This window comes from Podarcis melisellensis, assembly GCF_964234715.1.
Source record: "Podarcis melisellensis genome assembly, chromosome: 1".
In the NCBI taxonomy this organism is placed as follows: Eukaryota; Metazoa; Chordata; class Lepidosauria; order Squamata; family Lacertidae; genus Podarcis; species Podarcis melisellensis.
In genome coordinates this window covers 93773864-93801572 of record NC_138528.1, presented here as the reverse complement: position 1 = coordinate 93801572, position 27709 = coordinate 93773864, and the positions used below count along the sequence as shown (strand labels likewise).

At 41.0% G+C, this 27709-nt stretch overlaps 1 long non-coding RNA gene across 1 annotated transcript in view; it reads right to left on the bottom strand.

Moving 5' to 3' along the window:
* LOC309376078 overlaps positions 1-24937 on the bottom strand; it is a 39495-nt gene extending 14558 nt beyond the window's left edge. Inside the window, exons 1-2 of the long non-coding RNA XR_014171060.1 lie at positions 24805-24937; positions 15530-15749 (exon numbers count right to left, since the gene is read on the bottom strand). This is a non-coding gene — a long non-coding RNA (uncharacterized lncRNA). The remainder of the gene's footprint in view (positions 1-15529; positions 15750-24804) is intronic.
* Between the last annotated feature and the right edge of the window lie 2772 nt (positions 24938-27709).

The window sequence follows — 27709 nt, the reverse complement described above, 5'->3', positions numbered from 1 at the left end:
AAAAGACCAAACATTTGGTAATTTACTTACAAACTCTTTAGAGGTCAGATTTGTTTGTTTTTCCATACAGCATTCGGGGGGAAATACACAAGCAGTAAAACTTTGCTTACTTACAAAGTGGTTCAAGTTCCTAAATTATTAATATAAGAACTCAATAATGATTGATGAAAGCTGAGCTAGAGCAATCACCTCAAACCTTTTCACATGCTGAAGTTCTCAGGTAGACTGAGGGAGGTTTAATTACCTAGTTCCTCTCAAGATGAGATGGACATAGCTAATCCTGGCAGGACATCTTATTCTATGTATTAACACCTTCATGAATTATATGAGGTTGGTTATCCCACACTTTATTCTGGGTTTTGTATGTTTGATAAATTCATACTCTAGAACCAAACTAATTTTTTTTTAAAAAATTATTTATTTGGTTCCTGTTGGTGCACTCTTATGAAGACTTTCATATGAAGTTATTTTCTTCATTTTTCCTTGCTGATACATAAGCTTTAACTTTTGTTTTCTCCATCCAGAATATAAATGGCAATGAGAAATATATTTTCTTGATCAAATACAGTACCTTTCTTTCCACAGTCTAAAGAAAGTTCCCCACACTGTGTGAAAAGCAATTAGCTCATCTCTGAATATTAGCAAGTAATCCTCACTAGAAATTGAGAACAATTCTTTATCTAATCTGTCCCAGTAGAATACAAGAGCAACACTGATTAAAGATGTGAATGCAATGTGTCAATTATTTCAAAAATCCCTCTACATCATGTTAGCACCCACAGAAGGGAAACGGTCCCAAAGGAAGCGAGGAGGGACACACAATGACATTCTTACCCTTACAGGGAAAAATATGCTCAGAAAAGCCTTAGCTGTTCAGTTTTACAACTAGACATATATCACTGCATTCACTTAGCTTCTGTTGCCTTGTTGCTGCTTACTGAAAATAATGCCCTTCTAATGTTCATAGAGACCATAAAATAAACATTTATGAAGGTGAGGTTAATAGCGTATGGCAAAGGGTTCTATGCCAAACCCTCCAGGAATGGTTCCCGTTCTAATGGTGATTGTTTTAGAAAAACCCTTGTGACTTTCTCCACCTCATCTACTTTCTATCTGGGTCTTTTGTATTCAAAGCCATATGGCTGAAAACCTTTCCTCCCCCGTTTTTTAATTTTCATTTCTTACATAGTAGATTTAGTTTGGCTTCCTCGTAAGTTTGCTTGTTTCTGCAATGCTGTCTCATCTCACAGAACAGGAGAGGTTCATCCCACCTGCCTATAAGGACCACGTGTTTGTAAAGCACAGATCTGTGCATCTCGCAGCTAACTGCTACTTGCTTAATTTATATCCCATCTATCCTGAAAAGAATATAATTATACAGTGGTACCTTGGGTTAAGAACTTAATTCAGTCTGGAGGTCTGTTCGTAACCTGAAACTGTTCTTAATCTGAGGTACCACTTTAGCTAATGGGGCCTCCTGCTGCTGCGCGATTTCTGTTCTCATCCTGAAGCAAAGTTCTTAACCCAAGGTACTATTTCTGGGTTAGCGGAGTCTGTAACCTGAAGTTTCTGTAACCCGAGGTACCACTGTATCTTCTAAAAAACCAACTTCCACAAGCAGCAATAAAAACACACACATAAAGGCAATCACCTGCTCTCAGGCTAACAAATTCAGAGTTGCCAGGGATAGGACTTTCAGCCATCCAAAGAGGGATGCGTTTTCAATTTCTCTTAAGAATTAATAATGAGGGAGAGAGACACACTTCACTAGGGAGGGCATTCCAGAAACAAAGAACCACCACTGAGAAGACCCCGGCACATATCACCACCTCCTGGGCAACCCCAAGTGGCAGCCCCAACAGCAGGGCCTCCCCTGGGTCTCACTCCTTCCAGCAACTGTACTGCAGCATTCTGTACTAGCTACAGCTTCCGGATCAAGTGTGAGTGGTGTCCCACATTGCACTCATCCAATGCATGGCCTGCTGTGGCCAAGCTTTCCCAGTCCATGACTAGTAATAGCTGTCATACCAGTGACCCCCCAACCTGCTCTTTTAGTGGGGAAGGGCAACCAGGATCAATTTCTCAGACATAGGAATCACTCACCCACAGTGCCTCCATCTTGCCAGGATTCAAGCTCACCTTGCTTTCCTCATCCACCTCACAGCTGCATTAGCTAGTTAACACAGCTGCAGATCTTTAAAAGAGGTTACAAGTGGGAAAAGTGTGTTTGTCTAACAACTTAAGCCTATTCACAGGTGAAATCTATTGACTTCAGTGGGGAAGGGATGTCTCCCAGGTAAGTGGGGATAGGTCTGCAGGCTAAATTCACTCCTAACTTCCCAAGAGTTGTGAGTCATATTGAATTCAATACTTCTAAAGAGACATGATTTGGATTGTGCTGTAACACCATCACATGCAATGAATTCTTTTTATTATTGCATGCCACATATCTGACTTTCACAACAAAAGACTTTAAACCATACGCACAATTAAATGTGTGCAACGTGATTTCTTGCCAAATTATTATATACAAATCGAATCAAATCTATGCATTCCTTGATTTGTGGGTTCCTGTTTTCTTTTATTGTTTTATACAACTGGAATACTCTTTTTTGTATTTAATTTTATTTTTCAGTAAACCCATATTTGGTTTGTTGTCTGATAACTGAAGACATGCCCTTTTGCAGAAGAATAACCTGGAGCCAAATTTAAGGAAAGGGAACTGTGTGCATTGGGGTCAGGTTGCTACTCCCACTCTCATTTAAAATGACCAAATTTTGGCTTAATTTTAACTACAAAGCCTTCAAAGTGTGTTGAATTGCAAATAACATCTTTGTTGACTGGGAATTCTTACCTATTGTGACTGACATACCTAATAATGAGATGGTTGAGCTGTATCCCAGCTACGCAGTGCCACTATGCTTCTACATGTTGGCAGGTGTTTTTCCTCACCTCCACCCCTGGTTAGTTACTAGAATAGTGGTGGGAGCTAATGTACAGCTAGCTCCAGCAAGTGCCTTACTTAAACATTTGGTCTAAAATTTGCTTCTTGGAATACTAACTGCTTCATGCATAGCCACGGCCGTTGTTAGGCATTGAAAGTAGAATGTGTGCATGCACACCCACACCCCTTAGACTCTACAGCAAGATTCTCTTGCAAAGTGGCATAAGACGTAAGATTTGAGGCTGCAACTGGGCACCTGGCAGAATACGCCATCTCTAACCTACAGTGGTGAAGTTGTGGACTTTACTTTCAAGGGGAAACCAAGGAGAGGTGGTGATATTGGTGGGTGGTGAATATTTTTGTGGGGAAACAGTTAGGGCTGTTCCAGACCCTGAGATCTCCCTCTGCCACCACATTTTTTGCCACAGAAGTTTTTCTTATTAAGTGTGTATTGGTATGGTTTGACGGATATCAACAAAGTCCGCACACCCACACCCACTTTTTAAATAGCACCTGATAATACATGATAGAGATAAAATGAATTGAGATTAAAATAACAGAGTCTGGACCTGGAGAGCTGCACAGGAAAACTCAGGCACTATCGATCTTTGAATAGACAAAAGAATCAGCTGCGATTGAAGGTTATGACTTTGCTTTTCATCTTAGAGTGACTCAGGCTCTTTTTGGCTAAAGTGCTTTCCCCTCTCTTAGAAGCCATTAATATTCCTGACAAAGATGTCAAATCCTTCAGTGTGCGTGTTTGACATTTCTCATGCCAGTCCAAGCTCACCAAGTGCTTTTTTCCACTTCTGTCATTTCTGGGCACTATCAATGCTGTGTCAAGGTGTTGTCACAATGGCTTTTACACAATGGTGACCGTATATGATACTATGCTTTCTTTACAGACACCTGTTTTAAACTGGTGAAATTATCAAGAATTTTAAAGTTTGATTCTATAGCTTTATAAACTGCTGAGATGTTTCCTTGCAATTGAGTGGTGGATAAACAATTTCAAGAAGTTTCTTCTTAATCTCAAAATTGTATAGTCAGGGAAATGGGCCTTGAACATCCAGCTGTTTTTAGCCTTGGAGCCAGTGTACAGTTTAAAATGATTTCTTTGTTTAAATATATATATATATCAGAGAAGGAAACAGTCGTTACCCATTTAGAAACTGAAGGATAGTTATTCTAACTCCTCTCTGCTGTTGGACAATATAAATGAAGTGTTCTAATGGGTAACTCGTCAAGGTTAATGCAGATGATGTGGCAATGCCTCTTGTTTTTCTTGAATTGATGGGATTTAAGTGCCGATGGGAACTTTTTTTTATTAAGCTGTGTGGCTGGTGGGAGTCATGGCTGGAAAGGAATAAATCTCCATCCCTGTGTGCTGTCATCCTGATATCTGTCTGTCTTCAGACTAAGTGAAATTTCATCCCTGATACCACTCCATGTAGTAAAAATGCATGCCAAACACACGTGTGGTCATGATCTCACATGACTGCTTCATTGTGTGATGAAGCCTCGTGCTCTCAAAATATGTGCAGCACATGTACACTCACACACACTTTCCATGGGGACAGGAACCCTAGCTGACAAGGCTCGCATCCACAACATACACTTGAAGTGCATTTAAAGCACACACGTTCCTCCACTGAATCCTGGGAACTGTAGCTTCTTAAGGGTGCTAGGAATCATAACTACCATGTATTATCAGGCGTAGCGTGCAGTTTAAACTACTTCTGAGTATTGAGGCGAATGCTGCTAAACTTATTAATACATTGGTATTGGACACTGAAGGGCCCCAAAAGCATTTCTTAAAACGGAGCAATAGGCAACAAAATGACAAATGAGGTTCAGTGTGAAAGTGTAAAATCATCACTTGTAAAAGTAGTTCAGGGTAGAAGTACTGAAACATGATTCACAGTGGCGCAAAATAAATAAATAAATCCTAAATTCACACATAAACAGATGGGATCTGAACATGCAGTCAGCAACCAAGAAAGAAATCATAGGGTGGTGATGGATACAGGTAAGTGAAAAGCATTAACTCAGAGTGTGGTGGCAATGGAAAAGATAAATTGCATGCTAGAGATTGAAAACAAGAAAACCAGTATCATAATTCTTTGGAATACCACCTAGTGTTCTGGTCAACCCATCTCAGAAGGAAATTGTGGTGCTTGACACACACTCGCAGGATTCATCGGAGAGCATTTTTAAATGCTACTTTTAAATGTGCCTTGGAAATTCACCCTTTATAATGAAGGCCTCCTAAGATTTTTTTTCTTAATTGATGTTGTGTGTTAACTGTTTTATTTTGGTGGTAAGTATTAATATTTTGGTTTTAACATCTTCTGTAATCTACTTGGGTATCATGTACATCAAGTCACATAAAGTAGTAGTAATAAATAAATAACTACCCCCAGGGTAGTGGTGGAAAACACACAATGGGACAGCTTTGGATCTACGAGACAAAAGGCCTAGGACCATATACACCTCATGACAACCTGAAGCCATACGAGGAAGGGCCATAGTTCAGTGGCAGAGCACATGTAAAAGGTCCCAAGTTCCTTCACGGTGCCTCTGGGAAAGGCTCTTGTCTGACACTGTGAAGGACCAATTGTCTGACTTGGGACAAGGCAGCTTCCTATTGTTGCTGACCATCCAAATCCCTGCCAAGTCACACTGAGGCTGTCATAATTTTAATAAATGTGATTTATTCACATATTTACACCTAAGTTTAGATGAAGGGAGTTCAGATCTTACAGCATGGTTATCTCAAGAGAGAATTGTTGCCCCCAGCAGTGCAGAACTAGAGTCCAAAGTATCTCTCCCAGTCTGCCTTCAGCCAGCCTGCCCAAGATGGATCTCTGTCTTTTTTCTCCTATTCCAAGCCTTGCGCCAAAGGCCCCAACTTCTTCCGGTAACATCACACCCAGTTACTCTGGCAACCTTCCAACCCCTCAGTCTCTGTTCACACCTCAGGGCAGGTGGGAAGCACAGTTCTCTTGCACTGCCAGTAGCCCTAATGGCCTTGTATTGTTTCTTAATGGCCCTAGCTTGGCCAGGTTGGTTTTGCATAGGCTAGCTCAGGAATTCCTCTGCAGCTGGTATTTCCCCCTTCATATCCCAAATAACCAAAATCCTACCATTTATCAATTTCTAGGGTTTAGGGGAGTTCCCCCCTAGCCCCATGTTTCCATATTTCTAAACTTACCCGCCACTGGAACCAATGGGGAGGTGTTTTGTTTTTTTAAAAAAGATAACCATGCATAAGAAGATGGTTAAGTCCACCACATAGGAGTGTGTGTGCATGTGCGCACACACACACACACACACACACCCTACCGTACATCCTATTTAACTACCTAATCCATTTGCAAGAGCTTTGGCAAATGTCTGCTTTCATACACCACACAGGCTTTTAACAACTGGATTTAATATCATTACTTAATCAAACAAGCAACTCACGAAATCAGCTCTCTCCTTCCATCCTCCCCCAGTTCATTTAGCTGTTGCTGAAACTTAACCTACTGGACTGAGAAAATGAAGGCATGACCTGAAATCCCAGTAAATCTACTCTCAGTGGCTTCAGTGAGACCACTTTGCATGAGGGATTGTAGGAATATGTCACTTTCCACCAATGCCCATCAAAGCATCATTCCCTTGTACCATACTTGCTTGCTTCTCCCCATTTTTTTAAGTGCAAAAGCTCACTTACTTAAGGGATTAGTATGCCTTTGAAGGACTTTCTTTCACACAGAGGGATCAGGGGAAGATGAAACAGGTAGACTTTTAAAAGACGCTGCTCATCCTTAAGCTTCTGTCAGTTTCAGCTCCATTATCTCTTTGGTAAACATCTCCTGCTGATGTCTTTTTCCACTGACAGCTGTTTCCCCCTGTCTCGAACACAAAATATTATACAACCTCTGCAATATTTCAAGGCTGTATTTTTCCACCCCAGCTTCTAAAAATAATAAAAACCTGTGGGCATGCCCTGGTCAAAGGTGAGCAGTTTCAAGTCTCTCTCATTTAGTGGGGAACGTTTTTCTTTTAACAAAATTTATATTCTACTTAATAATTTAAATAAACCTCTAAGTGGTTTATACATAAAATATAAAACATTTATTTTAAAAAATACCAATAAAGTCAATAGACAAGTAGATGTAACAGAAGTATCAACCTTTTGAAAGCATATACTGAATCCACCCATTAACATCAGCAGGGCTTAAACTATCTCTCTTGTTCAGGTATCAATGGTTTCCTTCAGGTATCAATCAGGTTTCCTCCTCTACTTCCATGTGCTATACCAGTATGACTTAGCTGAAAGTGGGGCATTTTTGGAGGGGGAGACTTTACAAATAACGGAAAAGATGTTTGTTGGATCAATGCCAATGAAGCAATTTTATATATCTAGTGTGTATTTTGATTAGGGGACTGAAGCCTTAATCCAGCCTTCTAAAATAGATGGCCACTGAAACTCTTATTGTAAAAGGTAAAGGGACCCCTGACCAATAGGTCCAGTTGTGACCGACTGGGGTTGCGGCGCTTATCTCATTTTAGTGGCTGAGGGAGCCGGCGTACAGCTTCTGGGTCATGTGGCCAGCATGACTAAGCCGCTTCTGGTGAGCCAGAGCAGTGCACGGAAATGCCGTTTACCTTCCCGCCGGAGCGGTACCTATTTATCTACTTGTACTTTGACGTGCTTTCAAACTGCTAGGTTGGAGCAGGAGCAGGGACCGAGCAATGGGAGCTCATCCCGTTGCGGGGATTTGAACTGCTGACCTTCTGATCGGCAAGTCCTAGGCTCTGTGGTTTAACCCACAGCGCCACCCGCGTCCCCTTGTTGACCAAGCTGCAATTGGCAGGTGGGATGCAGTAGAGAAGTTTGCCTATGGCAACTAGGCAAAGTTTGCCTATGGCACAGAGCAGGAAGAAGGAAAGGTGTTAAAGGTGTTTCCTAGGACATATTCTCCTTTCCCGTGCTGAGTCCGGAGTATAGCCCTGTATCGCATGGGCAATCTGCAGCCCTAGGGCCTGGCTGGAAACTAGTAAGCATTCCTTCACATTGAGGCAAACATGTGTAGCAGAGAGGTGGATCATCAAGACTCCAAAAGAAATGGAAAACAAGTACAATGAGCCTGGAGGAACATTTTACACCACACAACCCACTACCATCTCACGCTTTTGCTTTTTTTTTGGGGGGGGGGGTTGGTGATATATCAGCCCAGCGACAATTACAACACTGCTGTATTTCATTACTCCAATCTAGCTGTAGTTGTGCACAGCTAGATAACATGAAATCAGTACTAATCGGGGGGGGGGGGTGTTGCATGTATTTACCTGCATTAAAAGATGCATCTTGCCAGGCCTGTGTGGCCGTAATGAATTTCCTAATGCATCAAGGAGAGATATTAAATGTGTTTGGTATGGAAAGAGGTGGCAGCAGAAAAAGGAAAGGAAAGATGGTGCCCCAAAGCAGTAGCAAACAAGAGCACAGAGGTAGAGTGGGCATTAATGCAACATTTTCTTCTTTATTGGCAAGATGGGAAGTAAAGGATAAAGCCGAGAGAGAGAAGGATGGAGAGATGAGGGAATAAATTATTTATCATTATAAACTTGTACTTTTTAATTGTAAGCAAGGATGTATTGGGGGCAGGAAATGATGAAAGTAATGTCAATCGGAATGTCAACATTTTTAAAAATAATGTATGGTAAGTGTGCATTGAACTCAAATGAGGGGGAGAATTCCACTCTTCAAGACCCTCGGTTTCAGATTCACATTGATAGACAGCTACTGTGTTTGCTTCCTGAAGTGTACATTTGCATGCACATATAGGGCAACTTCAAAGCTAGAAGAATTTCAGGATAAAACAAATAGCACTAAATGTGGGGAATTGTAGGCAAATGGTGGTAGTATTTGAACAGCTTCCTTGCATTTACAGAACCAAATTAGATCGACTAAAATAGCTAAGCATAGCAAATGTACTGTTCCTGGGGAAGTTGAGAATATTTGCCTGCTTTCAAATTGCATCATTTTATTTTTATAGAACTCCCCAGAAAGCTTAACCACATAATGTTGAAAGGACTGGGGGTTTTTCTTGGTAAGGAAATTGTATACAAAGGCTTTCTCTCGCCTTAGCCTCTCCTATCCAAATATGTGGATACTTGAGTTCACTTATCTTTTCCATTATGGCTTCCAATGTATCTGGCCATTCCTCCTCTTGCCTCACAATAGAAAGTGTTTTAAGTTGTAAGACTCCAGTTGAGAAGATGGATAGCAGTCAGCTGGAGTTAAGCATTTTAACTGCGAACAGGCGTGCAGCTCAACTTCAAATGACAAACCAGCTCAAAATCTAAGAAGTTGTGTGCAAAACGTTTCAATAAGCTCTTGTAAATGGCCATCAAAATGGCTTTGATTTGGATACTAAAAATGAAATCCTATATGAATCTAGTCCGCAGTAAGCCCTGTTGAGTTCAATTGGATTTACTCCCAGGTAAGTGTGTATAGGATTGTATTTTTAGGATAGGGGTTAACTTGAGGAAGTCCATGGAAGGAAAGTTTGCTGTCCCCTTCTCCCCACAGCAGATACCCACACTACCAAGAAGCTTCTCCAGGAGTCAGGAGGTCATGGGACCCTTCTAAATAATGTGGGGTGAAACACAGGTGGTGCTGAGAGTGGTAGCAATTGCATCAAGAACCTAAGAGCCCTGATGTGGATGAGGCCAGAGAACCTTCTAATCCAGCATCCTTTTCTCACAATGGGCATCCAATTGTGTATGGGAAACCTGCAAGCCAGGATCTGAGTGTAACCACACCTGGTATTAAGGCATACTGGCTTCAACAGTAGAAGAAGGGCAAAGCCATCCATATACCAGCCCTAGTTGGTAGCCATGAAGTTGCTTCTTCAGCTAATGTACTGCACAATCCTATGCCTTGCTATTCGAGTGTAAGCAGTGCTTGGTTTCTAGAAAAATAGGTGAAGTTGTTACAGTAAGTGCCACACATTTTAACACCCCCCAAAAAATAGGCGCTGGTACTGCATACCCTTGAGTACCCCCTGTAAAATGCACTAGCTGTAAGTCCTATTGAGGTCAATGAGATTTACTTCCAAGTAACAGTGTATTGGGTTGTAGCATTAGGTGTCAACCAGACCACTCAGCAAAAGCAATATTTCCAGCCTTCTGTAAAACGGAAATACGGTAATCATGTTTTCATCGTTCAGTGTGAGGATGATTAAGTGATAGTTGCAAGGTACCTACACGTTGAAAGATATGTAATAACAACAACAAGTGCAATGGGGTGGTGGAAGAGATCAACTTTTCTTCCTCCTGATTTGTCAGAATAAATTTGCTCCAAAAGTCAGTTGGGGGTGTATTCAATCCTTCCTTGGTAGATCTGCTGGATTCCATCTGTTTTTTTTTCTAAATGCCCCTCCAAGTGTTGCAATAAGTCTTTGCATCTTGCAGAGTTCGAGGAGCCCAGAAGAAGGTGGGTCCATCGAACCACCGACCTCTACACACTTCTAGAGAAACCACAAAGCAGCAAAATGGCAGCAAGCCAAGCCAGCATTCAAGCCTCGGCTTGCATAAGAAACATTAGAAATTAAAATATATTCAGGGCAAGAGTCAAATGGATCTGCAGAAATGTTCCTTTCTCCAAGAGATGGCAGTCACTCAGATTGTGAGAGATACACCAAATGTTCAGCACTGAAATTCTAGTATCTTGTATTCAGTGGCAGCTGTCCTTGACATAACAGATCAATGATTGCTACAAATCATATGTAGGGAATATTCCTTCCCTATGAGGAATAAAATAGGCCAGAACTTACAAACCTAGGTATGCAGAATAGAGTATGGAAGAGCATGACAATGAACCTCGGACATTTGTACATATAACATGTTGTTTAATCTGCCATTCATATGCCCACACAAAATTTACTTTTTTTTTAGACCAGAGAAAATGCAAAGGTGAGATATACGGTACGTACATAAGTAGCCAGTAGCAGAACTTGTGCTGTGGAGCTGTGGAGATGTCGAGCTCCAAGCTTGCTGTCAATTATCTTCAAGAGGCCAAAGCAGAAGAGAAATTACTAAGCATTCTTTTGCAGAACTGCCAGCACTGCTTTGCTATTCCCCCCACCCCAGAGTGCCGCAGAAGAAATAGAAGCTAAGTCGTTTATATGCAGCAGTGCTGATGACAACTAAATTTAATTAATCTGAAACTTTAATTAAGTTTATATGAAACAGTAAAAATGGAGGTAATGAAATATTGTTTGGTCCCTTGATTTGTTTGATTTCATTTTATTGATTTGCATGCAGTGATTTATAGGGAATCAGCAGTTCTGGCAAGAAGCTGTACAATAAATCAAAGCTGGATGAGGCAAACGGGAAGTTAATATAACATTAAATAATTGGAAATGTTTCTCATTCTATAAAAAATAGGGCACAAGGATACTGAAGCATGTGACAAAGTGGGTCTTCCATCATGCTGCTACCAGTATGTTACTACATTATCGGAGCAAAAATGTTGATGTTTTCAACACATTACAGAGCAGCGCAAATGTGTTCTGGTGTGATATGTAGCAGGAGGAAAGCACCTTTGTCAAGCAGAAGCCTGTGGTTCAAAACAGTGAAATGTGACTATGATACTAATCCTTCTACCCTAGACCTAAGCAACAACAAATTGGGTATTATGTAAGATTATCACCCTGACTTTCAGCACATTTAATTGTATATGTCCATTTCTGGTGTCAGATGAGAAGAAGCCCCTTGGAATAATAATTGGGGAAATGGCATCCGCTCTGGATAGTTCTCTTATTTTGGATTGACTTGTTTGTCTGGGTCAAAAAACAGTTTAAAAATAATCAGCCACAATGAATGTGGCAAATGTATGGGATAAATATTTTAAATTAGAGGTGTGAATGTCCTATTTTGGCAAGAGGGCCATGGTAAGGTGTTGGAGACGATGGGGGGATTGCAGTCTGTTTAATTGGAGGGTGAGCCTGCAATGTTCTAACAGGCAAGATGCTGCTATTGAAAATACCTGTTCTGTGATTTGTTCTCCCCCTTTACTTGTAACACCTGGTAATTTAGCTGTGTGATGTGATACCATCACTATACTGTGAGTTTCTCCACCCCTTTGAAGGAAACTCAAAATGTGATGGCATTTGATTGCATAGTGATTTCTTCCCGACATTACAAAGGGGCGCCATTTATAGTGTCATCCCCGAACCTGTTTTTCAACTGGCTTTTGTTTCTGCATGCATTTTTCAAGGTGACATTTAGGGTAATTCCCATGTTCGCAGAGGAAGAAGCTACAGCACGATTCCTCAGTGTGTGACCATGGATTTCCACTCCTATTCAGTTCCTACAACAGGCAGAAGTCAAGTTGTAGAGTTCCCAAGCCACAAAAAGTAACATTGGAATGGTCCTTAAATGTGTCAGATTGTTGGAAAACTGCTCCCCAGACTGCTTCCTTCCCTCGGTCATGGCCGTGCCCCTGCTTTCACTGTGAGAGAATGAAAACAGTAGAACCAAACCTAGCTGTGATGCCTCCGAAGCCATAACACTGAATCATACTCATCAAAGTGCTTAGGGCTACAGATGCAAAAGCCAAGCATTCACCTTATATCAAAGGCATTCAGCTGGCAGGTGAATCAATATCCTTTCTAGAGGCAGCGCTGCAGATGAATCAACAGTTTCCCTTCATCTTTGCCATGTGAAAATATTGCCGGTTATCGCTTTCAGTGCACTCCCTATGTAATTATTGACCTTCACCCCTATTTTATTGGCCCAACCCTTCTTCTAAAAATAGCTTAAGTGACCACTAACTCAACTTTAATGTGTTTTGACAGCAGGTTTGTTGACTGAAATTAATCAATGATCACAAACTACCCATTAGTAAGCTTCTTTGATTTGGTGGTTTATTTGGAAGTAAAAACCAGCATCAACACTGACTTCAGGGCTAGAATAACAGGTTGAAATTGAAAAAGACATCCTGGGTCAGATAAACATGCATGAAGGTACAGCTGTAGCTAGAGATACACAGCAAACTGGTTTTGATTTCAGGGAGAACACCTTCATCCACCTGAACATGAAATGTGAAGCTGTATTGACTTGGTTAACAATCCTGGTTTCTGTCTGTATATTTCCTCAGTGTTTCCTATGGCATATAAGTATCTCGTTACCTGGAAAGTTGATATTGCCTATTAGCCATGATGATCACTGCAGATGGTGACAGCAGTCATGAAATTAAAAGACGCCTGCTCCTTGGGAGAAAAGCAATGACAAACCTAGACAGCATCTTAAAAAGCAGAGACATCACCTTGCCAACAAAGGTCCGTATAGTTAAAGCCATGGTTTTCCCAGTAGTGATGTATGGAAGTGAGAGCTGGACCATAAAGAAGGCTGATCGCCGAAGAATTGATGCTTTTGAATTATGGTGCTGGAGGAGACTCTTGAGAGTCCCATGGACTGTAAGAAGATCAAACCTATCCATTCTGAAGGAAATCAGCCCTGAGTGCTCACTGGAAGGACAGATCCTGAAGCTGAGGCTCCAATACTTTGGCCACCTCATGAGAAGACTCCCTGGAAAAGACTCTGATGCTGGGAAAGATGGAGGGCACAAGGAGAAGGGGACGACAGAGGACGAGATGGTTGGACAGTGTTCTCGAAGCTACCAGCATGAGTTTGGCCAAACTGCGGGAGGCAGTGGAAGACAGGAGTGCCTGGCGTTCTCTGGTCCATGGGGTCACAAAGAGTCAGACATGACTAAACGACTAAACAACAACAACAAATTAGCCATGATGACTATGGTTGAAGGCAGCAACCCTTCTTGATAGCAGTTGCTGGAAGCAACAGTAAATGGGTGAATGCTTTGTGTTCAGGTCCTGCTTGCAGGTCCTCACAGACATATTGTTGACCAAAATGAGGATAGGATGATGGACTAGTTGGACCATTGGCCTGATCCAGCAGGTACTTCTTATAATATATTCTTATGATTGGCAGTAGCTTCCCAGCACAGGTCTTTATCATCACCTGACACTATACCCCTTTTAATTTTATTTTCCTAATTTTTTGGGGCTGGAGATATCACGGATGGAACCTGGGACCTTCTGCCTGCCATGCATAGGCTCTATCTGTGAGATATGGCCCTTCGTTATAGTCTTCCCAACAGAAGCTACATTGGAAGTTTAATTAAATACTAGCATTACAGTGTCACTGATTCCTACTAATCATCCATATGTGCATGTTATAACTGAGTTAGGAATTATAAGCCATGAATATTCCACTGAGAATTAAAGGGGAATGAAGAACAGAGAACAAAATAGGGTGTTTCCCCTTTTTCTTCCAGCCCTCTGCCTGCATACAGGCTTCTGATGAAACCCCAGAGGATTTGCAAGTTCAGTAGCAGCAAATGCTGTTGTTTTCTTCACCATCTCGCTCATTTAAGATACTCCCTCAAGCAGTTAATAGTGTGTGTTTGTTTTGATGATTAACGTTTATGCCATTTAAATTATTTGGTTGGCAGGTAAAAGCTGCTGTCTTTGTGCACTCAAGAGTGCAAAGGCAATAGTACAAATCAAATGAGATGTGGAAAAAGTTTATCTTTTGTTTTGCGAAAATGTTCATTAGCAATGGCTGGATTCCTTTTGCACTTTAATAGAATTTCCTACTCGATTTTCAAAATGAAACGTAAAACTTTCTTTGCCATTGAAGAAAATAGCACCTCAACCTAGCAGACCCTGCATTTAAAATGTACCTCCCATAACACAGATATTATCATAACATAAACAATGCAAAATATGGAAATGATGGGGTGAGGCCTAAACGGCCTCAGTCCTGTATCCCCGAAGGAGTGTCTCCACCCCCATCGTTCAGCCCGAACACTGAGGTCCTGCACTGAGGGCCTTCTGGCGGTTCCCTCATTGCAAGAAGTGAGGTTACAGGGAACCAGACAGAGGGCCTTCTCGGCAGTGGCGCCCGCCCTGTGGAACACCCTCCCTTCAGATGTGAAGGAAATAAGCAGCTATCTTCTCTTTAAAAGACATCTGAAGGAAGCCCTGTTTAGGGAAGTTTTTAATATTTAATGCTATATCGTTTTTAACACTTGATTGGAAGCCGCCCAGAGTGGCTGGGGAAACTCAGCCAGATGGGCGGGGTATAAATAATAATAATAATAATAATAATAATAATAATAATAATAATAATAATAATAATATTCATGACCAGGGACCAAACGTGGCCCCCCAGATCTCTCTGTCTAACCCTTGGGCACATCCCTCACCAGGACCTTGCTTCACACTGGCCGTACATGTTTTGGCTTAGCTGGACTGTGTCCTTGAACGCTGATTATGACTTTTGCCAGGCTGGAGATTAGAGAGGGATATTTGTGTGCAGGCACTAGTCTCCTGTACAAGATTAAAATCTTATATTCCCTGCCCCATCCACTTTTGGCTCCATCCACCACTTCCACATGGCACATTGCCCAGTAGGGAATGGAGCCCTGAGGCTGAAAATGAAAGCTGCACAAAATGCTCTAGTTTTGATATTTGCTTCAAAAGTAGCACATTCAACATGACTCACCGAAAGGCTGACATTCTTTCAGTGCCGCCTGGCACCTTTTTGTTCTTCTGATGGTTGCTTGATTCTTCCTGGCACCATTTTCCTTCTTTGCTTCCACTGTCAGCGGCTTCGCCAAGCTATGTTGCTAGCTAATCTGGATTTTGCTGTGCCAAAATTTGAGTGCGGTGACAGACCTGGATTTTCTTTAAATAACATGTCAGAGGTGGTGTCATCACACAACCTGCAAAACAAGATGGATTTAACCATTATTAGTTGATCTTAGCCAAAAGGACAAGCAGCGATTGATTTAACTATTATTAGTTAATTAACTTATATCTTACTTGCCAGTCAAAGAAAGGCCTCTGTAGACATTAAAAAATAAAGTAGCATACAGGTATCAAAATAATAAGCCAAGTAATAAGATTTGAAACAACCAGTCGGATAAAACAACAGGAAGAAGCATCATTAAAAGCAGACACTTCCATTAAAATAGATAATTGAAGCCTTCTGGGGGGGGGGAGGATTCTTTTAAATTTTTAATTATATCAGTATTTGCAGGTCACTTTCTATGGGATTAGCTCTCCCCCTTCCAATGTGACTCACAATGTATTTAAAAATATAAAATTGATCCAACATTTTAAAGCCAGAATCTTAATAATCCTGGAAGTGCTACTGCCTAACACCAGGAATATATATTTTGCACTTGGTGTGATGATAGAATAGCTGGGGACAGAAACAATTTCTGAAAATACAGGAAACCTTCCCTCCCATAGCTATACCAGTGGAGGACACATGGGGCACTGCCTCACCAAGTTCAGTCCAAGGGGTTTTTTGTGTAGCCCCCCCCCCCAATATAGATAGATGATAGATGATAGATAGATGATAGATAATAGATAGATGATAGATAGATGATAGATAGATAGATAGATAGATAGATAGACAGATAGATAGATAGATGATAGATAGATAGATAGATAGATTAGATAGATAGATAGATATAGATAGATAGATAGATAGATAGATAGATAGATAGATGATAGATAGATAGATAGATGATTGATAGATAGTAGATAGATAGATAGATGATAGATAGATAGATAGATGATAGATAGATGATGACAGACAGACAGACAGACAGATAGATAGATGATAGATAGATAGACAGACAGACAGATAGACAGATATAGATATATAGATATATTAGGCTGTCATTAGACTGAGATAATGAAAGCTGTTTGTGTTTCTTTCTAAGCCTTTCAGACAAGGGTTCTTCTTTAGCCCAGCTCTTGAAAAATGTAAAAATAAAGTAATTTTAAGTTTACTTTTCTAAATCCCAGAGGACCAGAGATCTTATAGAACTCAGTGCACAATACCTTAACAGCTGTACAATCATGGGAAGATTTCAGTGAGAAATTTCAGAGAAAAGCTTCTCCTTTTTTTAAAGCCAATGAATACACATGTCAACGGGCAATTTGTGAACGGCGGTGGGGATAGGGGTGGGGATGAAGGCTATGGACACACATAAATTTGCAAATAAACATCAATAGAAACAATCTGACATAGCCAGTTATGCAAGAACTTTTTGAGTAGAACATTGGATGTCAGGGCATATGCAGACCTGCTTTTAGGAAAGAGGTTGTGAAAGGTATCCTTACAGAGCATCTTTGGATTCCTGATTTGGGTGGTTCAAAGTGCTAGGATGATGCCTTACAGGGTCATGGGAATCCAAGACCAATAAAACTCAGAATATGCACTGGAGGTAAAAAAACCCAGGGTACTGCTTATTCAGGATGAGTGCCAGATCCAAGATGCTGCAGATGGTACTGTGGGGTGGGTTTGTCACAGTAGACCTCTATGTCTCAGGTCCAATCCTTCAAGATTAAATCTTGATGACTGAGAGAATTTGTATTTTATTGGAATTTTTCGCAACTTGCATTGGCCACCTTCAAAGTAATTAACAAGTTATGCTAATCACCTGGTGCAGTTAATTTGGAACAGCCTATCCATAGCTATTAAGTGTCTTTCCTTCCTCCCAGTCCTAATGTCCCCCTTCCCCAATCTGGCAAATATTGATCTTCTGGACTTGCCTTCCTTCTCCTGTGCCAATACATTTTCATTCAATTGTCAGCTATGTTCTCAGTGCGACATCATCAAATTAAATGTCCATGAAGGCAAATGGAGGGCAAATGAAAACAGTGATAGAAGGGTAGAATGGTAGAGTTGGAAGGACCACAAGGGTCATCTAGTCCAACCCCCTGCATTGCAGGAATCTTTTGCCCAGTATGGGGCTTGAAGCCATGATCCCAAGAAGAAGAGTCTTGTGTCCTACCAGCTGATTGCAAAGAAGAGGAAGACCGGAAATAGCAACTCATAGAATGGAATTAAAGCAGTTATCGGTTTTTAAGTTCAGCAGCAACACAAGAAAAAACGAGTTGGGAAACAGTTGGTTTCCCCCCCCTTTTTCTCAGCCCTATTTTAAACACAGTGACCCCATGATTGCTATTGCTGCTATTGCAGTTTAGTTGTATTACTTAGAGAACCGGTGTAATAGTCTATGACGGACCGGAACTATAAAACCTGAAACTTCCCTATCTGGATTGTCCCAAGACACCTTTCCTGCTGTAATTCAATCAGATAAAGGGAAAAGATAGAAACAAAAACATTGCTTTTTCACACCTCATTTACTTCACGGTTACAGTAGGAGAGCTCATTGACATAAAATGTAAGATGCCCTGTTATCTTCCTCCCTTGCTGGTGCCCTCCCAATGGAACAGAAAACAATGTTCATTAAAAGAGTAGACTGATTCACCAAGATAATTTTAAATTATTGCTCTCAGCACTTCTTTTATGCTCATAGCCCATCCCCTGTGGGTTGAGAAGATGCTCGCAGGTGGGAGGGGTATACCTCACTCCGGTTTCTGAATGCAAATGATTGATTCTGTTGCTGAAGGAGATGGCATGAACTACTGATGTGCTAATGAAAAATGAAATTCTGCATGGATATGAGAGGCACAGGGAGTATTTGTTTCCTGGGAGCAATGTGTAACCAAGGATGACCTATGGCACTTTGCCTTAGTGAAGTCTGAGCAGAAGAGCTGGTACAAACTCAGAGTGCCAGAAAGGGGTATGTAGGGTTCCAACTTTAAATATGGGATTCTGTAAATGCTGATCTGAGCAGACAAGGGTATACAGCAACTAACCGTTCTGGTTCCTTTGCTTTGTGGTAGATGAAAGAAAATCATTAATGAATTGAACAGTTGTACCTACAGGCAACCTTGTGGTTATCTTAAGGGTGAGGGAAGTGAGCATAATGGCAAACCTCTGCTTTTGTAGTGAAGACACATCAGACTTTTAAATAACATCTTCAAAGGCAGAGAAGGCAAATCTTGGAGGTATATTTGCAACTTCACTGAAGCCGTCCAGCGCTTTCCTGATCCTGATTTTAGACTGGTTGGTGTTCAGACTCTGACAGCACATGCTTTCTTTGGTGCTCTTTGTGCTTACTCATCAAAGTCAATTTCCTGATTGTGTTTGAATGAAGAATTTATTTGTTTGACCTTGTATTCTTTGGGATCACAGTGTAATCCCCGCTCAAAACACTGTTCTGGCTTTGAGCTTCAGCTACTGCCAATTGTAAATCATTTACTACTGAGAAAGTTCAGCTTAAATCTGCTTTGATCCGAAGTATTAAAGTCTCTCTAGATTATCATGTTACTGTGCAATAAATTTCCAATTGCTATAAGGAACCTACACATCTTGCCCCAAGGATTCATGCTGTTAACCTATGTTTTCCATTATACAGGATGCAGCATGGCTCCTTGTCTGCATAGAGGCAGGCAGAATCACTTAAACCATGGCCAAATACATGTAGGCTGGGCAGGCCTTGCTCCTCAAAGGCAATGAGCAGCACCAGCAGCACCAACCTCTCCCTTTCTGTGTGTGCGAGAGTAATTCTGCTCCTTGGTCACAAGCGGAGAGCCAAGGTTTTGGCTTCAGCATGGCCATTACAAACTTCCTGGCCCAGCTTCTGTAGAAGAGCTGTTTGTTATTGCTATGAACAGAAGTTAAGCACTGATTGACAAGGCTGAGCAGGAATTTTACTCATATGTATAACGGAGACTTGGAGTTGTGGAGGTTTTGCTTTTCTAGTAGCAATACTGCAGTTAGGAACTAATGAAGATATAATTTGTCACAACTTCTATTGCAATCAGGGGAAGCTTTGGTCTGTGTCTACGGGGGGGGGGGCACTCTGCTTCCTGTCAAGGGTATCAGGCTGTTGCATTTGTGGTCTCAACCCCAGTTCGAGAGCTGGTATGGCCACCATATTTCCAGGAAAAGAACAGATTTTATGGGTCTGTCTAGCCCTATTCCTGTCCTTGTCTCTAAGCCCCACAGCCTTGGTGAGTGAGTCTCCCAGTGCCTCTGTCCTTATCCTCAAGGTGCTCACCAGTTCAGTCTCAGGACCAAAATATAGCTTTAAAAGGGGGGGGGAAATATATTCTTATGTGGCAAAAAAAAATATTTGGCAAGCAGAAACCTCTCACGTTGTACCAAGGGTGGAATGATGAGAGCTGGACTGATTGACTATGTCTAGAGGAGGTGGAGCCTGGCCATAAATAACTCACTCAACAAAGCTTCTACCATGACACCATATGGCCTTACAGCCAGCCCTGTCCCATCTCTTGGCATGAGGCCAATGGGAGAATTGGTCCTCTCCCACTTTGTTTAAAGAGAGAGAGAGAAAGCAGAAGGGCTGTCCATCTATGGGAAGACTGCTCCTTCTTTCACTGCTACTGCAATGTAATGTTTTTAATGCCACCTGAATGAGTGGGGTTTTTTGAGGTGGGATGGGCAGAATGAGGCATCAGAAAAGGGCTTGTTACCCACACAGCCTGAAAGACCAGAGGCTTGCTTCCAAATGAATGATTTAACAGCTATATCTGGATTGCATATTAACTTTTGCGTGTGTGTGTGATTTTAATAGACACGCACATGCCCCCTGGAAACAGCCAGGCTAAATTGACAAGCAGCCAGTCACTTTCAATCAGCTTGATGGCATCTCACAGCCTCTTGCTCTGGGGAAAGACCTCGTACAAAACAAGGCACATCTAGTGGGATGCAAAGTGTGCCGAAGAGACTAAGCAGAAGACAGAGCCATGATTGAGCTGCACTTGAGATGGGTTGGGAGGAAATGGATGCGTATGTCCGACATCTCAATTTTTATTAGTTAAGGCAGGCATCTGTTTTGAAAACAGGAATTTTTGTTTTGTGATGTACTAAAATCTCAGATTAGCCTGTGGTGTTTTGCAGAGGGCAGGATGATTCTTACGGATGCTGAGGATGATTAGTTGGGCACATAACTGGCAAACTCTGACAACAGAGGGAGGAGATGATATAAATATACATATTAGGATCTCTGGAGATGGTATATCTGCAAGCATTCTGATAAGGCAACAGGCTGACTGAGTGTTCCTTCTGATGCCAAAATTAGTTTACTGATGTACCTCTCACACTTGTGCCTGCAAAGCATTATGCTGCTGCCTCCAAGGCATGTCACTGGTAGCAACCTCCCGAAAGAAGCAAATTGCACATGATTTTTGAAAAGCGGGAAAGAGGGCAGGTTGATTATCCCACTGGCATGGTAAAGTAATTAGACCCTAGGTCTGGAATGCTACTGTTTTACTGCAGCAGCAAAGAGAATGCCAACTGTCTTTATCTGTATAGCATAAGAAAACACTATATTTGATTTAGTAAACAGGTTGATCCAGTGATCTCTGGATTTGGCTCCCATAGGTGCAGCACCCTCTCCTGACCACAAGGGCAAGCTCATTCATGCTGATGGATGAAGGGGCTATTTGATTGCAGAGAAAGGCATGAATGGAGCTTCTGCTTCCATAGAAATGAATGGGAAAACGACACATCCTTTGATAACCACTCCCTGCCACTAATTGTGTGAGCATGGGTTTTTGGATTATGGCAACTTTCTTTTTTATCCCTAGAGTTTGAAACTCATTCAGAAGCAACTTTTGATTAATTTCATTGATTAAACTGGAGGTAATTCAAATGTAACTCTCCTTCCAAGTAACAAATATTGTAACAAAGTATTTATACTACAATCTGTACCCATTAGGGAAATCATGAATGAAAAGCTAATAAAATTTATATTTATTCACATTTTATGAAAAGCAAAGCAATTGAAATAATGCAATGCCCCAAAGTAGTGTTTGACTGTTTCTATTTGCAATTTTGATCTTACCCTCTTGGGAATTTTATTATTATTATTGTAAGTCGTGTTTCATTAATGACATTTCAGGCTTCGCTAAGTCTATAGGGGAGAACTTAGCAATACAGTGGCTAGCAGATATAAGAAGTAAAGTAAATGGATAAAAAGGATAAATGAAGATCCCATGTTGTACAATATCTACTGAAAAATGCCCGATCTTTATGAGCATTTTCCAGCTTTATGCAATGTAACATTCACCGTATCAAATTAACTAAGAGCATGATCCTAGTGTATTCATAGTGCGTTACATAAAGTGCTATATAAACAGTTTATTTCAATGTTATTTAAAACCTGATTGTACATTGTGCTTTAATTAGTGCTGCTGCTTGAGTCCATCATGGAATGCCATAATATGTGAATAGTTAAACTGGGATAGTCCGATTACTGCAAATTAGAAGAGGCTACTGATTTCGTTCATTGCCCTACTGTGGTCGCAAATGCCATTCCTAATATAGCTATGAGATCTTGGGAACTGATTAACACAAAGCACCAATATATTGCAGATGTGTGCCTGGAGGCTTGTTTTGCTACATCATAGTAATGAAGGAACCTTCTCTTAAGCATTGCAACTAGTGAATCAGCAAACTTGGGTTCAATGGGATTTATTTATGGGTGATCTACAAATTAAGAAACAAAACCTGGCACAGGCAGTGTTTTCCTTTTTTGATAAAAACTGAGGTGCTGGTACATATCTTCATAAAAATGTCATGGGTGCTGGGGGTGGGGGGAGGAAGGCTGCCCAGGACAGCAAAAAAGAGGTGACAGTACTCCATAATGGCGAATGCCATCATACACAAAAACCACTGGGTATAGGTTTTCTGGGATTGTACTTCTGCAGAAGACACAGATGAGTTTTCATAACTGAATAATGTCCATATACAATATGTGCAGAACAGTCCATATAAGCATAATGCATTGCAGGAACATACATTGTTGGACTAGATGATTCTCAGGGCACCTTCCAAATCTACAATTATATGATAGCACATCATGTACATTGTCCTGAGTACAGCTTTCCCTTTATATACCAATTATTTGGAAGAGTTCTATGTGGCTAGAGAAACAATTCAGTGATGTGGTCCTTTAGCTGTATTCTGAAGTAGTGGCACATGGTCTATGGCTCTTCCTCAAAACTTGGACCTTCTGTGCTGTACCACTGAGCTATGGCCCATTCCCTAAGCCTGGCGTGCATTATCGAAGTAATATTTGATTTCCAACAACAGTAGTGAGATTTTAAAATGTGCCTTGAGACCACAGAATTGCAGCAACTGGCATTTATAATGTATTAAGCAGACAAAATGGCAAACAGCTGTTGCCTTAATTTCCCATGTACTGCAATGCAGAGTAGTCCGCCTACACGTCCATCATATTTTTGTATAAACCTGCTTGCATTCTACTAAAAAGACACAAAACTCAATAGAGTAATGTACAAATATTATATATGCCAACATGTAAATAAGAATCCATGTTCTGACCAAGGAAGAAATGTACACATATCCTTAGTCCTGAATGAAAAACAAAATGCAGCCTCTGACTAACATATATTTTATACCACTTCAACTTTTCTGGCTTCTCTCAAAGAATCCTTGAAATAGTAGTAAGGTGCAGACAATTCTCAAAGATTCCTAACCACCAGCAGTGCTTGCAGAACTACATTTTCCAGGGTTATCTGAGAATTGTAGGTCATAAATTAATAACTGATTCTTAAACTAGTATAGACCAAACTAAATAATTCAATTTAGCGCATTCCATTTTCATGGTATCAGCCTGTAGCTACCAATGTGAAAAGGTTCTTTGCAAATGCTTTACGGCACTCTCTGCACTAACAATTTTGCAAATTCACAGAACATCCTTTTTCACTACGTAACAGAAATGGCAATATCCAGGGAATGTGCTTGGAAGGACTGGGAGATAGCATCATTCAGATGTGCTAATATTTTGAGGATGAGTGTAGTCATTGAAATAGGTTTGGAGGTTGAGTCCTGTCTAAAAAAACCAAACCCTGTTTATGCATTAAGATAACTTCAGAAATGAAAAGTTTGCAATTAATTTGTCTTTTGTTTACATTGCCGTTTGCTTTCAGAGCTAAAGGAACAATTAATGCACTATAACTTTTAACATTAGTGGATATCTGTATAATTATGGTAAAAATGGATACCAGTCTAGTCGCTGAAATCTGACCTACTTGTTCTAGGTGCGTGTTGGCTCTTGATATTTATAACTCCAATATGAGATGCAGAATTTAATGGTGTTATGCCAAGTTCTACCCACTTAGGACCTGGTCCTTTGAGTACACTGTCATCTAAATCAATCACCATTATTGGACTCATTTACGATGAGCTTGCCCTCAATCTATACTCTTTCGGCAGCAATGTCACACAGAGCAGGCAGAAGACAGAGGGGACCGTTGACATTTTAAAGGGACTGGGCTGTGATGTCCCATCAGATTTCTTCATACACCTGAATCTCATTTTCCATGCACCAGAAGCTCTTTCAATTACAGGCTTAGCAGATGATGTACTGCATTATAATGATGGTCTTCTGGAGTTTAGGGATGTGGGGCAGGAGGGGCTTGGTAACTACAGTGATTTCTTAAAAGGGGGAATCTATGCTGTCAAATAAAGAAGGGAGAAATGTTATGATTTCAACATTGAAAAGGGGTCCTGAATGAGCATAGTAATGTTCACAGTTCATGCATATGGAACAGAACAGAACAGAACAAAACAAAATCTAGCCCGTACAGGGACTCTGAAAGTAAAGATTTGGCCCACTTTGTGACACGTAGTAAATCACAAACTCCAGAAACCTCACAAATAGCCATATGGAAAGCTTGCTCAGCCAGAACAAGAGGTTTGTGAACAAGTATACTAGTGCAGTATCACAAAACATGGATCTTTTCAACATTTTCATCATGGTGCCGCAGGCCTCTGTACAGCTACAGAGCTGTTCAAATTTTGACAAAACTGGAAGACCCACAGGAAGGCCAAGAACACAACCATTAAAATATTGTTACCTCTTCTGCTGCACTTAGTACTTGTGCTGGTCAATTCTCCCAGCCAGCCATCTCCATAAATTCATGAGAAAAAGAAATTGCTTGAAATAACTTTGAAAGGGAAGAGAAAATTTTGGTGAAAACCTCATGGGTGGGAAAGGGATGCAGAGTTTTTGTTGTGCTTACCGTACTTCTGAGGCAACCAAGGGCTGTTTGTGATGTCATTTATTTCATGCTGAAAATTATCTCATCAATGGTCCACTCTGCCACCTTACCGCATACCTGCACGTCAATCAAAGCCCAGGGCAACACATTGTGACATAAATTATTCCATGGGGCTTTACACAGATATGCACAGCTGGGGAGGCTGCAGAGTGCTGGAGAAGCGTTTACAGCAAAGAAAAACACATGCACCATCCTTGGCAACCTCACAACAATTGCCTAAGCTCATAAACCTGCACCCACCAAAATTATACATAAAAAAGCAAAATGGAAGCCTCTCTTGCAGAGGAATAAATGATCCATGATCAAACCACCTGTCTAAGCAGCCTTATGTATTTTCTGTTTCCGTCATTCAGTTGTCTTGATTTTTTCTCCCTTGGGAATATTTTCATTTTGCTGTTGTATCTCTTCGATATGAAAAGAGAGATAGTCAATATGGTGCCTTTCTGATGTTGTTGCACTACAGCTTTCATCATTCCTAACTATTGACCATGCTGGCCGAGGCTGATGAAACCAACACCTGGCCAGCACCACCTTCGTTATCCTTGATCTAACCTCCCCACCTGTTCCACAAGTGTGCTTTTCAGGAAAGAGGGTGAATTTCCAGATGCCTTTCTCTTACGGCAGAGAATAATACAAAAATGATCATGGATGGAGCATAGTCAGCACATATGCGTCATCAATAGAGTCTTTTCAGAACTCTTGGAAGCAGTCAAGCTTTTTTCTGAATACTAGCTAAATGAAGCTTGTAAATACTGAGCCAATTCCAAATCTAGCCAAGAGGAATTTGCCCATTGATGCCTGGCCCTGGAGTTGCCCATGTATTATGTATCCATTGTATATCAATTCCACGTGAGATCAGGCAAGCCCTATCAGTGTAAAATTTTAAACAGGCTTTGAAAACCTCTCTTTTCTCCATTGCTCTTGTGGTTTGACTTTAGCAGAGCAACAGAACAATGGTGTTCCTATTTTCATTTTGCCTATGGTGTGCCCAGTAGAATGCTAAGCTGATGACTGTCTGTATGCTAGCTATTTTCAAGATTATTAAAAGTAAGAGTGAAGGAAGAATTCATTGAGTCCACTTTTTGCAATGGACTGACCCCATTCAATGCGACCAATCTTGCTTGCAGATCAGAATGTAACCTTCAGTCAGATTATATGCTACTCTGGTGTTTTGGTGCACAAAATATGTACAGTATTTTTCCATGTATAAGACAACCCCATGTATAAGACGGCCCCGAATTTTTGAGCCCAAAATTAAGAATAATTAATTGCAACATTCTGTGTATAAGATGACCCGAATTTTAAACTTTTAAAAATTGGGAAAAATTATAGTCTTATACACGGAAATATACAGTATTTTATACGAGAAATGTGTGCAGATTGCGTAATTTACAAGAAAATGCGTGGGAAATGTGTTTTTAATGCAAAAAGTATATACAAAGGGAATACAATTTAAATGTGGACCTCTCCTGTGTTCTAAAAAAAATTAAAAATCTACAGAAAGTGAGACAAGGTGGACTTAGAAGTCATAGAATCATAGAGTTGGAAGGGACACAGAGGGTCATTTAGTCCAAACCACTGCAGTGCAGGAATCCCACCCATGGTGGGCTTGAACCACCTAACTTCTGATTAACAGCCAGATGTTCTGACCCATTGTGCCACCTGGCTGTGACTGACTGCCAGTGAAATAGAAATGGGGCAGAAGTAGGCTGCTCAATCCACCCTTATTAGGATATTGCTAAAAAATTTAAAATGGTGCTTTGCATTGGGGGAGGCACTTTGATGAGGCATTTGTGTGTCACTTTGTGAGGTGTCCCCTCCTAAAAAGTGAGACATAAATGCATCAAACCAATTACAAAATATTTGGGGACACTCTCAAAGTATGCTTTTGGGGGGGTTGGAATCTGTGGCGCACATCTCAAACCAATTGGGGGTGTGGAACAAGATACTTCGCTTTTGTGAAGAATTCTTCTCTACCAGAATGCCAGGCAGTAACCAAATATGAGATCTATAGAGTCCCTTTGCATATATGAATTTATCTTAACTTTTCTGCTCTTTAAACAGCAGCTGCTTTGGATAGGAGAATTTTCCAAAATTTGTGGGCAGTTTTTCAGTCAGCACAGGAACTTGCTTTTTCTTAGGAGGAAAGAAGGTTCTCCTCTGCTTAGGGCAAAGCCCTTTGGACTCTGGCCGTAATCTATGAGCTTTCACTAGCCTCGCATGCAGGGAGATAAACCCTTCTAGTGTATGTATATATCTATCACCGTAACTTTATTTATGTCCATGCCAGTCGAGTCCTACCATATTCAAGTGACCCGGCTATAAATACGAGTCAAAGCTGCCACTGTATATTTATATGTAATTAAATTAGGCAAGCTTCTAGCCTGGCAACCTTGACAACATTCTTTCAAGCTGGCCCTTTTTAAGCTTCCAGTTACATGAGGACTCCTTGCAAAAGGTTGCAGTGATATAAATCAAAATGGTCAGCAGGCCAAGCATGAAGGTGCTCAGAGACCATCTCACTGTGATTTCTGCGACAAGACCTTCTCTCTCTGGCTCATTTGTCATTTCCCTCTGGTCTGGGAGGGCAAGGCCCTGTCTGCCTTCAACTACAGTATAGCGGCTGCTCTTGCCGCTTCAAGTCCCCAGAAGGCACCACTCCATTTGGTGCATCTTAAGGGAACAAACGGTGGTGGTGAAG